The sequence below is a fragment of the Meriones unguiculatus genome, chromosome 12 (assembly GCF_030254825.1).
Source record: "Meriones unguiculatus strain TT.TT164.6M chromosome 12, Bangor_MerUng_6.1, whole genome shotgun sequence".
NCBI lineage: Eukaryota > Metazoa > Chordata > Mammalia > Rodentia > Muridae > Meriones > Meriones unguiculatus.
Window position 1 is genome coordinate 96,648,379 of NC_083360.1, and position 12,153 is coordinate 96,660,531.

General features: G+C 46.3%; 1 long non-coding RNA gene across 1 annotated transcript in view; it reads left to right on the forward strand.

Moving 5' to 3' along the window:
- The window catches only part of LOC132646678 (uncharacterized), a 41,282-nt gene extending 34,476 nt beyond the window's left edge, over window positions 1–6,806 (forward strand). The window contains exon 4 of the long non-coding RNA XR_009584927.1: window positions 6,055–6,806. This is a non-coding gene — a long non-coding RNA (uncharacterized LOC132646678). The remainder of the gene's footprint in view (window positions 1–6,054) is intronic.
- The last annotated feature ends 5,347 nt before the right edge of the window (window positions 6,807–12,153 follow it).

Sequence of the window (12,153 nt, forward strand, 5' to 3'; positions counted from 1 at the left end):
GGCTGTCTCTCTGTCGGTAGTCCATGATGGCTGTCTGTAGTCCATATGGTTGGCTGTCTGTAGTCCATGATGGCAGGCTGTCTGTAGTCCTTCAGAGGCAAGGTAGCAGGAAAAATCACAGATGATGGTTATTGTTGCACCCACATGGCTCTTGGCTTCTCTTCCTTTGCCTCTAAAGCAATGCCGGGGAACACTGTGCCAGACTCACACAGTTCTAGGCCCAACTTTAGAACCCTGAACCAGGGCCTGTTTTTCACTTAGGTTTCTGAAATGCTAAGATGGAAAGAGGCCCTTCGGGCCGTGGAAATAAAAAAGGAGACCTAGCATGATAAATGAATGAATGAATGAATGAATGAATGTGTTCCACATGGATGCCTGGTGCTTTTGGAGGCCAGGAGAAGGCACTGGATATTCTAGAATTGGAATCACAGATGTTTGGGAGTTGCTGTGTGGGTGCTGGGAACTGAGCCTGGGTCCTTTGCAAGAGCAGGCAGTCCTCTTAATGACTGAACCAACTCTCCAGCTCCCAAACTCTTAGTTGTCCATTCTTCATCCCTAGTATTTTAAAGTTGTTAAAAGTAGGTAGCTGTGTATCTATTTGCTCCTCTACGGACTGTTGAAGACACAGGAGGTACAGGAGCATCTGAATGTTCCAGAAGGCACTTAATGATTAGCACACACACACACACACACACACACACATCTTCTAACTACAGAATCCCCCACACACGGGCCTTCTTTTTATTTAGCCAGAGCCTCCTTGCCTTGTCATTCCCTATGGGACCTTGGACAAATCCCTTCTCGCGTCCGGACCTGGTGGCTCTGATTTGTAAAGCAAGAAGTAGAGCACTTGGACTGTGCATTTCCTACTTTCTGCTTTGTGTCACCAGCGCTCTGAACCTCGTGACACAGACTGAGCTATCGTGCTGATCTAAATCCACAGCAGACTTGGGTTTGAATCTCAGTTCTGCTTCTCAGTCAGTAAGTTACTCTGGTCTGTGGGCCTCAGGGCTCCCAAATGTAAAGAGAGGGAGGGGTTGTTGGTAGAAATTGAGGCTGAAAGCCTAAAGTATTTCAACTCTCCAAAATAAGAATAAATCTAAAACCCAGTCATGAACAATATGCCAACTATACAATGGGGAAATACAAAAGGAAAGCCAAGACATTGGATGGAGCTTCCAGAAATTTCCGTTCTGGTTGAGGTTAACTATCAGGTTAACTCTTATCTAATCTCACTTAAATATAAATATGCAATACTCTATTTGGGTGGACTTTTCCCAAATGTTGGGACTCAGCCCGTATGCCCTGGCCTAGCACTGCTTCTCCAGGCCCCAGTATCTGGGGAAAGATGACTTTTTAGCTTACTTTGTCTGCCTTGTAATTTGATTCTCCTCCTTTATTCCGGGCTTTCTCTTTTCTTCTCAAACAAGGGGCCTCCTTTGGCTTTGACCAAGCCCAAACCCTTCATGTTTCCTGAATTTCTCATCACGATCGTTTCTAACACTTCCCTTTTTCCAACATAAATAGTTCTTGCTCATTCATTGTCCCACCCTGCCTCACCTCTGGCTCCAATTAGAGTAATATTTATTTTTCCCTTCTAAGAATCTCTATAGCTTCTACTCTTCAGAAACGAGGCAACCCAGACCGTGTCAAAAGCCCTTTATTACAGTCACAGAGAGGCTGCTCTGACAAGATCCAGCTCGACATGATTGTGTCTGGAGATCCTTCGTTCATCTTAGCCATCATCCTGCTTTCTAGGTCACATCACTGCCTCGTATCTAAAGTGTTGTCTGTTGATATATATCGGAAAGAGATGAAGGAGAGGAATGTGGGCTAAGTGCCTTGTGATACTGGAATGCACTATGGTCTCTTCTAATTTCAGCGAAGGACACTTCTGCATTTGCTGGAGAAAGAAGAGAAGCAAACACAACTGTTTTCCCAGAGAACTGTTGATTTTGATGTTTTGTTGTTTTAGGTTTTTTTTCCTCTGTGACAACCAACAAGTTTGTCTTGTCTCTCTCTCTCTCTCTAGTTTATAAACTCTATTTCTTTCATAGTTATCACATAGGTACACATGTGTATTATTAAATTTGTAAATACAGCCTTCTAGGTCTGTATAATGTAGCTTGGATGTATGTTTTCAAGGGTGACTGTTTGGTATTGGATAACTAATTGATGCGTCTGCCCCGGGGAAAACTATTCCTCCCACTCTCAGCAACCCTTGGTTGCCAGTAGCTCTTTGTCTATGGTTTGGGTCCCGTGAGATTTCCTCCTTCCAGGTCATCATGTCAATTGATGTCATCCTTGTTCTGGTCTTGTTTAGGCAGCCATGTTGATGAGAATCCCTGAGTATAGCCTTTCCGACATTTCTAGGAGATAGAATCTCACAGCAGACTCCTTTTTCCTCTGGCCCTTCCAGTCTTTCTGACACCTCTTCAGCCATGATCCCAAATCCCTCCTCCCTGAGATGTTTCTTTGATGAGCGGGTCTAAGTTCGGTTCTTACCACGTGCATCAACGACAAGGAAATAGAGACAAGAGTAAGCCTAAACAGCTCTTCCAGAGCAAGTCCCATGAAAGGACTAGGATATGAACTCAGGCAGCCTGGTCCGCAGTCCAGGCTCTTAGCTAATAAGGTTCCGTGCGTTCCTCAAAGGATCACAGTGGCTACTACAGGAATACATGTAGGTAATAGGACTCTGGGCCTGGCACACTGTAGTTGCCGAATGAATAGTCCCCATTATTATAACAGCAGCTAGATATCTATGTTTAAATTAATGGCGTTGTTTGGGGTACTGCACTACGAATCCCTTGATTTAACACAAACTCCATAGTGCTACATATAATGAAATGATTTCCTTCATTCAACAGGTCATCAGTCCTTATTAGTTGCCAGCTTCTGGGGTCCTTGCAGTGAACAGGATTCCAAGAATATGAATCCTGTGGGGTCTTGTGAAGGAAGCCTCAGTGGCAGAGAAGATGAGGGAGGAGACATGACCAGGCACAGTGGCGTAACCAGGACAGACTCATGCTATTGGGGATACCCTCAAGACGCATTGTTCTTCACCATGTGCAGCAAAAACAAAAGAGGTTGCATTCCTTCTGGCAGGAGCAGAAAGACAACTGCCCCAATGAAAGAGCTCAAGGCCTAGCTTTTTACTTGAGAGGCCTGAGGAAGGAAGAAAGAAGGAGTGTCTTAATGCCTGGAATTCATACATTCACTCACTCATTTATTGAATATGGCGTGAAAATAGGATGCTGCCTTCACGTAGCCCTACCACTCAAAGAAACTGCTGCTTAGGAGTTTGCGTGTCCCTCTTACACCCCTCCGACCTGTGGCTCTCCTGAGAAGGAGGAGACCTTTTAGGAGATAGGGTCTAGTGGAAGAATGGTCCAGGCCATTGGGAAGATGACCTCAAAGGAGGTTTGGGGACCTGAGCCCTTGCTTCTTGCTGTCCCACTGTGCTACCATAGCAAATCACTACAGATTTGGTAGCATAGTAAAGTAAGATTATTCCATCGCTGTTCTGAATGCCAGAAGCTGGAAATCAAGATGCTCCAAGAACTCCTTCCTTCCTTCCTTCCCACAGAAGAATCTGCTCACTACCCCTGTCCTGGCTTCCCGCTGCTGCAGGCAATCCTTGCTATACCTTGGTTCACAGCACCGCACTTAAGAGTCTGCATCCTTTACTCTGTCGGAGGCTTTTCCTATGATTGTTTTTCTCCTAAATCTCTTGGCAAACTTCCTTTTTGTAAAAGTAACTTTTATTCTCCTGACATAATTGTCATCTCTGAGGCTTACTGCCTTTGTCTCCTAACCTAGTCCTGGAAGCTTCTAACCTCTATACAATTAATTTAGGCTTAGAATGTTTTCACGCTCTGAACATTACTGCTGAATAAGCTCACCCTTTCTTGTTCTTTCTGAGCTCTGGCTATTTCAACTCAGCTGTTCTAGCTCAAACTCTTCAACCTGATTGATTCAGTCTGGCTTTTCACAGCTTCTCACTAAATTGCTCTGCTTGGCCTCAAACTAACTCTTGCAATCTGTTCTAATCTTCTGGTTCCTCCTCATTCTCTGACTTCAACTGTCTCTGCTGACCTGCACTGAACTGCACAAACTCACAGATGACCTTAACTCCACTGCCCTGCACTCACTGTCCTGACTCCCAATTGTCTGCTCCTCAATTAGACATCATTTTCAAACATGGATGCTTTCTTCTACAAACTAACCTTGCCGACATTGTTTGGGATTAAAGGTGTGTATTCCAGCTGCATCACAGACCTAGAAGGTCTTTGGATATGATCAGAGAAGCCATGTTGCTGGATCAAAAGTCCTCTGAACCTCTGTGTTTTGTCTTTTGTCCACTCTGATCCCATCTTGACTGACTATATCTGCAAAAACTACTTCCACACAAAGTCACCCTCAGAGGCTCCGGGGGGCGTGACGTAACCTTGAGGCATGGGTCTGGGCGGGGCATGCACAAGCCCAGTGCGGCAGGTGTACCTTCCGGGCATCTCAGGACCCTTCAGTTGTAGAAGCGGCTTGTAGGACCTGCTCACCCCGGCGGTATTGTCGTGACGTAGAACTCCAGATGAAAACAACCCAGCGAGCCTGTGCCATTTTTTAAAAGTTTGGGTTTTGTTTTGTTTTGTTTTTTGCCTGCATGTATGCAAGCACACCATGTGTGTGTAGCGTGCTGTGCCCTCAATGGCCAGCAAAGACCCTGGATTCCCTAGACCTGGAGTTGCAGAGCGTTGAACCACCATGTGCGCAGGCGCAGTAAGTGCCCAGCGCCTGAGCCATCTCTCCAGGTCCCGTGGGTTTTGTTTTTAAGCCTGATTGAGGCCAACAAATAGCCAGACCACACTATTCTTTTCCTGCTCCTTCTTTAACAAACACAATTTGTAACCACTAACATTGAAAGCTTTCTGAAGCTATTTCTGTTTTTAAGACTGGACAAGCAGTGCAAGACCTCTCCGCTGTGTAAAGAATAAATACGGAGCCGTGCGCAGGAAGGAGGTGGTGATAACAGTGATAAGCAAGCTTGACCTTGACCCTGCGCAGGCCCTGTTGCAAGCACTTCCCATGTTGAGCCTCACTGCAGCCCTGTCTGTGGAGCTTATTTTCCAAACTACTTCCAAAAGAGTTAGCTGATCTGCTCCATCTTTATTTACTGTGGCAACAGTGTATTCACAAACCAGGGGGAAAGAGTTTCACGTGAATTTTTAATGTATCAATATACTTATAAAAATAATATCTAATACACTAAAGTAGAAACAAAAGCATAAATATAAATTTTGAAGCAAGCCCATGTGTTTGTTGTATGTTGGGTTTGGACCAGATCCAGATCCTACCTGAACATAAACTATTTTCTTCAAGAAGATTCTCCAAGGGGCTGGAGAGATGGCTCAGCAGTTAAGACCAGAAGGGCTGGGTTTTATTCCCATATGGTGACTCACAACCACATGTAACTCCATCCCAGGTGATCCGACACCCTCTCTGGCCTCCAAGGTACCAGGTACAAATGTGGTGAAGGAACATACGTGCAGGCAACACACAGTCACTTAAAATAAATTATTTCTTTTTTAAAAAAGAAGGCAGCAGGTTCTGGTCTTGAAGTCAGATTTCTGCCCATTGGTTCTTTCGGGTTTTGTCCATTTTGTGTTGAGGTCGCTGTAGGGAAAGAGTTGAGAGTCACTCAGCCCTTCACAGGGAATAGCCAGCTTCTTCTCCAAGAGCTGCAGTTTGCTTCCCGATCCCCTCACTGGGGGCAAATAGAAAACAGGAGATTTAGGTGACAAATTATCCCAACGAAAGCTGCCCAGAAAAGAGTAAAAAAAATTGAAAGATAATAGCGAGCAGCTAAAATGTTTGGAGAGGTAAACGTGATTTGTCATGGAGCACGTGAGCAGACGCGGACCTGTAGCTGCTGAGGCGCTCCTCACAGCTGTATGACCTCCGGAGACCAGAAAGATCCCCCCTAGCTGTGTCCACAGATGGTGCTGTCCCATGTTCCCCCTTCTCAAGCCTGCCTTTTAATTTTCTTTGTTTCAGGTTCTGATCCATCTTCGGTGGTATTTAAGAGCTGAAGCAGGCCTGGGAGACAAGACTGAATCTATACATTGTGAAGTCAATCTGGGTTTTCAAGTATGGGGGCGTGAGAGATCGCTTCATGTGAGACGAGTTTTTCTTCTTGATCTATTGGCTAAGAAGCCAAGGGGCAAAAAAGAGCATACTCCCATCGCTTCACTGTTATCACCATGAGTGTTAAGTTTCTGTCTTTGCAGCGTTTTCTTCTCATATAGCTGCTGTTCTCACCACTCTGCTACAGAATCCGAGACAGGCAAATACGAGACTGGGCGAAAGAGATAAAGGCCTCCATAAGAGCTGCTGCTCTTTGCTGTGGAAGTTTGGGGTTTGTGCTTCTTTCAGTTTTGCTTTCCTGTGTCCGTGTTTCTTTCTTTCTTTTATTATTTTTTTAATTTAGCAGCCAAGAATTCAAGAGCTAAGGCTGCTGATAAACCTGTGTTAAGATTATCTCAGGTACCCAAGTGTGGGAGAAAACAAGAGTCCAGAATAAATTGCTTTTCTCAAAGTGGACCTTTCTGGCTTGATTCGGTCTGGGAACTAAGCTAGAAGGCAGACGGGGCTTCCCTCCCAACATCTGCGTCTTGATTCCCAGAGTCTGAGAACCCCCAAGTACCTTTATGGGCCCAGTGAGGACATCAGCTCCCCCAAAAGCAGAGCTCAGGAGTCGGGCAGCACCCCAAGCTCCAGACGGGCATAACCTGCAAACCACAAGACTCAAAACCTTGCACCTCGACCCTGGGGATGAGCAGCCAGTCAGAACCTGTGGAATTAAAATCTAATGTGCGTGTCTTGAAGGTTTTAAAGACCTCATACCTTCCACAGGTAAAATTATTTCAGGGGTGAAAGCATAAATCCCAACAAGTGTGCAAAGTGTGTGAGTATGGCTGGCTCCGCGGCTGCCCGTGGGTGTGGGGTGCAAGCAGAAGGCACAATCCAATCCAGGAAACTGAGCTGGTGTCGGGGGTCCACCCCCCACCAGTGTATCTCTTTGGGCTGTTCCTATCCAGCTCAACATCCTTAAATTCCCTGGGCCAGTCAGAAAGCCCCCCCCCCAGCAGCCTTTAATCTCTGAGCTCTTCCACACCCCCACCCTGGATCTTCACAAATCAGGCCTAATAACCAGAAGCCAGTTCTGAAATATTGTTTGTTTAAAATTTTAAATTGCAATTTAACTGCACACGCCATGGGATCATGGACCAAAAGCCCAAATGGAGAATAATAATTTTTTTAACACAGCGCTGGGTAAGAATGACCTTGTGAAAATGTATTTTGCACATGTTCCGTTGCTGGATTTCTGCTGCTATTCTTTTTTTTTTTTTTTTTTTTAATGGAAGCCATCATTTTAGGAGGTAATATAGTAACCCCAGTTAATTTGTATGCCACTGCTCAATTGGCGACTGAAAGCCGAAGGCCACATGGTTGTGTCGTAATGGAAAAAAAAGCTTTTTAACAAAAAGCCAGAAGACCTCGCTTCTGGTATGAACTACCCCAGGGCACCTGTGAGAAAGTGAGCAGGCCGCTTAGCCTACTGGGTCTCAGTCCCCTCATCTCTAAAATGGGCGTGGCAAATGGACAGGCTCTTGCTCTTAGCTCTATCTGCAATCTTGATCTGTCTCTTGTGTTGTTGTGTGACATAAATGAGTTAAGGAGCCTAAACATGCTTCGTCAATACCTCTTGGGGCTAGATGCTTAATGAGATACATGGTCACCGTCTTAGTCCATTTGTTTAGCCAGGATAGAAAAGCAAAGACGGTCTAGTTCATCACCCTCGGAAGTGTGTGGCCACATGGTTCTGGAGGCTGGGAAGTCCAAAGTTGAGGGGTTAGCATCTGGGGTTCCAGAGAGGTTGCACTGTCCCATGGAAGAAGGAGGAAAGACCAGACACAGGAAGCCAGAAAGGAACTCATGTCCCCTGTCATTAATCCATTCATGAGTGTGGAGCCCATAAAACTTTCACAGCTCACAATATGGCTGCTATGGAGAGTACAGAGAGCCTTGAGTGAGCGAAGTCCTGAGTGAATGTCTATTTTGATATGGGCATGGCCTGGTGAGGATCCCAAGGCCAAGTGGCTCACAGGAAACTGGCAAAGCAATTGCCAATCTGACACCAGTTTCAAGAGGATTGGCAGAGCTTCCCTAGGAGTTTGAGTGTTTATGTGTTTGTAGTGTGTTTAGACTGGAAACGGCAGTGCTCTCCTCTTGGGTGTTTACGGCCGGGGACTACTAACCTACAGAGACCTCCTGTGGGTATTAGCCAACCCCTGTCTCTGCGCTGACTCATAAACACACTGAGGTTCCAGGTCGCGGACATAGCAATAGCAGAACCCTGCCTGCCCCCAGCTTCACTGTTCCTGTGTCTGCATGTCTGGTCTTCCTTCAGTTCTTCACTACTCCTAGCCAGGGTCTGGGGCCTGAGCTATGCAGGACTTGGCAGGCTCCACTATGGATTGGGTTTTTGAATGCTTTATGGGGAGGCGTTCAAACTCTAGAAGTCTACTCCTCTGGTCCTCGTGTGTATCCAAGTAGCTTCTTCATGGGTAAGTTTCAAACGAGAAGCCAAAGCCTCCGCTCTTCCTAACTACAAATCAAGGGATTTGCCAGCGTCCCTCATCCCTGTGACAGGTAGACAAAGGCTGAGGACAGACTGGGGCGATGTCCTTCCATTCCAGGTTTGTGCAGTTTAAGTGAGTATCATCTGGAGATGTCAAAGAGTCATTATTGATTCCAGGATTAAAAGACAAACCAGAAATTTTCAATATGAAGAGGCATGAAAAATGCTCTGCAATTGGCCTTAAAATTTGGCTGAGACCATCCAGTGTTTCAACTGTTTACCATAAGTTTCCATTTGTGATACAACTTGGTCTTCTCTGTCAAGTTTGAGAGCAATATGCTAGAATACAGGTATCACAAATCTACTCAGAAAATATGTTTGGCGACCTACTGTGTGCCAGGCATTCACATAGGGAGCATGCCTATGCTGGGAGATGCAGAAAACTCAACGCCGCAGGCCGCTCAGGAGCAGGCGGCTGGGGAGCAGCTTCCTGGGCAACCTCTAGCGACAGCAAGTGAGCGTAACTCCGTGGGAGGCAGGGTCTGAGACACCGCGGGAGGGGAAATGAGCCAGATGCATAGATGGGACTCTCAATCGGGAAGAAGAGCTCCATGATGACCTGCAGCAAGCGGAAGCACGCTGAAAGGGGAGGAAGCTGGTAGGCCTGGTGTCATCCATGCTGAAGACCTCTAGTCGGAGGTTACGCCTATTTAAAGGGGGTAGACAAAAGGCCTGTGGCGTAACTCAGACAAGAGATGACAAGGAGTGCTGACCGAGATTGGGAGCCCGGTGGTGGACATGAAGAAAACCTAATGGGTTCAAAGTTTCGAAAGCCAGCAGGAGGTGGAAAAGGATAGAATGCAGTCTGCAGCCCTCAGGACTCCCAGAGGATTCATTATAGAGACGGTGGAAATAAGCGAGATCTCTCAGAGACAGAGAGCAGTGAAGAGAGAAGGGGGCAAGAACAGACTCTTTAAGAATACTGAAGTTGAACTGATGGCAAAAGAAACAGAGCCAAGGTGTAGCCGGGGACACAAGGCAAAACCAGACATAGGTAGTTCATTGGAAGGCAAGCACATGGGGCCACCAAGGTGGCTTAGCAGCTAAAGCTCCTGCCTTGCAAATGCGAGGACTAGAGTTCGGATCCCAGAACCCACACGAGATGTAGGCCCCCTGTAATTCAGAGCCGGTCCCCAAAGCAAGCTGGCTAGCCAGACCAGCTGCGTTGGTGGCTGTCAGTTCAGCTGGGGAGACCCATCTCAACGAGAACGGCAGGGAAACCACAGGGGAAGACCCTCGGCTCTCTAGAGACGGCATAAAGTGACAGAACGGAGTGGGCGGCAGCACCGGAACGGCTAGGTTGGTTCACTTTCAGCTTGACGTACTTTACCACAGCGAGAATGGTGCTAACTAGGAAGGGCCGATCGTGCTGACGCATGTCACAGCTCTGGCTATGTAAAATGTGACTTGCTAACTGTGTGGTTTAAATGTGTGGGTTATACACTGTATGAACTCTATCTCCACATATCTATTCTTCAAAAAAGCCCCAGGCAGTGACATTAGAACAGACTCTATCCTTTTCACTGTAAGAGATACAGAAAGTTGCTAGAGACATCAGAGGTTTCAGTAGACGGACCAAGAGAAAGACCAGAAGCTAGAATGAGGAGTTGGGAAGAAAGAACGGGGTGAGAGCAATGTGCAGTGAGATACACTGCCGTGGAGAGGATTCCTCTCACAGACGCCTGCCAAGGGGAGGCAGCTTCGGAAAGGAGTGTGGCCAATGGAGGCTACTTTTAAAGGAGAGTTCCGGGCAGGGACACTGCTAAAAGGAAGGACCCGGTCGGTCAGACCAGTGGCTGGTGTTACAGGAAAGTGGAGGACGGCTGGCCATCCAGGCTCTGAAGGCAAGTCCATGTGAGCTGCTATAACAAAACACCACTAGCCAAGCACCAGCAGGGCCTGTTCCTCACAGTTCTAGAATCCGGAAGTCCAAGATGAAGGTCTGCAGATGGCTTTCTGAGGCCCTGTGCTTGAGGTTTACCTCTTTGCTCTTCATGTGGTGAGAAGGCAGCTCTCTGGGTATTTTTTTTTTCCATTAGGGCACTGGTTCTCATTTATGAGGGCTCTTGTAGAGAAAAGCAGGCTCATTTTGGATCCGGAAAACTAAAGGAGCTCTGCCCTGAAATTAAAGATGATGGATGGTTTCGGTGATCTCCCAAGGACAGGAAGAAAGAGGCCCACCAAGGAAACTCACTATAGTTGCTAGACAACTCCACAGGCTGGGTGAGAGTGATGGTGTGGCTTGGTGGCACCTCTAATACATGAGGCCTTTATGGGAACCCAATGTCCCCACTTCTTTCTTTAATGTCTTCTTCCATGACGTGCCTGTTCCCACACCCTCCTCTTAAGTCACAGCTATTTGCAGAGTTAATTTGTACCCCTTGTCTTGTTAGCACTACTCATGTTATTGAGCCCCAAATTAGGCTTCCTCCATCCCCATGGCCGGGCTTACAAGAATAGTTAGCTTAGCCAAATAAAGCCTCTATGGGTTACTCTCTCCTCAACCCATTGTTTTCTGCCTCTTCCCTACTCTCTCATGTGGATTCCTCCCCAACTCTCCACAGAAACTACCAAAGGCACTCCGATGCCCTGCAGCTTTTAGCATGAACAGGGATCAGCTCTCTTACCCCTGAGTGAGTTTAGAAAACCATGTATTGAGTTGTAGCTCACACACCACGCAGATATCCATTTAAATCATACAACTAGCGTGTTCACATTTTAGCACATTCAGCGCGTAGCCGCTTTACCTAGGATGGCCTTCCCTGTCCCCCGCTGTTTCATGAAGCCGTAATCACCATGCAAGTCTAATTTCCTCTCAAACCTACACACTCTTCTTCTCATGATTCTCTGCATGTAAATCCCTCACATCTCCCTCTCCCCAGACTTTTCGTGGACCAAATAAAGCAGACACAACGCCTCAGAAAAATATTTACTGAGTTACAACAAACTAATGATGTAGAACTTAGGGAAATAAGACTTGGGGGACCCTGCACTCTACATGGGTGAACCTTTGAGTTCTATCTCCCCTGAAATAATATCTTCTTTTTTTTTTTAAAGATTTATTTATTTTATGTATATGAGTGTTCTATCTGCATTTACATCTACCAGAACAGGGAATCAGTTCACATTATAGATGGTTGTGAGCCACCATGTGGTCGCTGGGAATTGAACTCATGACCTTTGGAAGAGCAGACAGTGCTCTTAACTGCTGAGCCATCTCTCCAGCCCTAATATCTTCTTTTTAATGGCTACAGTAAAGTATTTATTGTGTTAAAATGTACATTATATTTACTTCCAATCCATTTAAAAGTATACAGTCCAGTGTCATCACGGACATTTATAAAGCTGTGTACTCGTCCTCATCCCCAGCACTGACTTAAAAACTAGACAATAGCACCTTTCTTCCCAGCCCCACTCCAGGCCCCGGTAACCTTTACCCTACTTGCTATGTC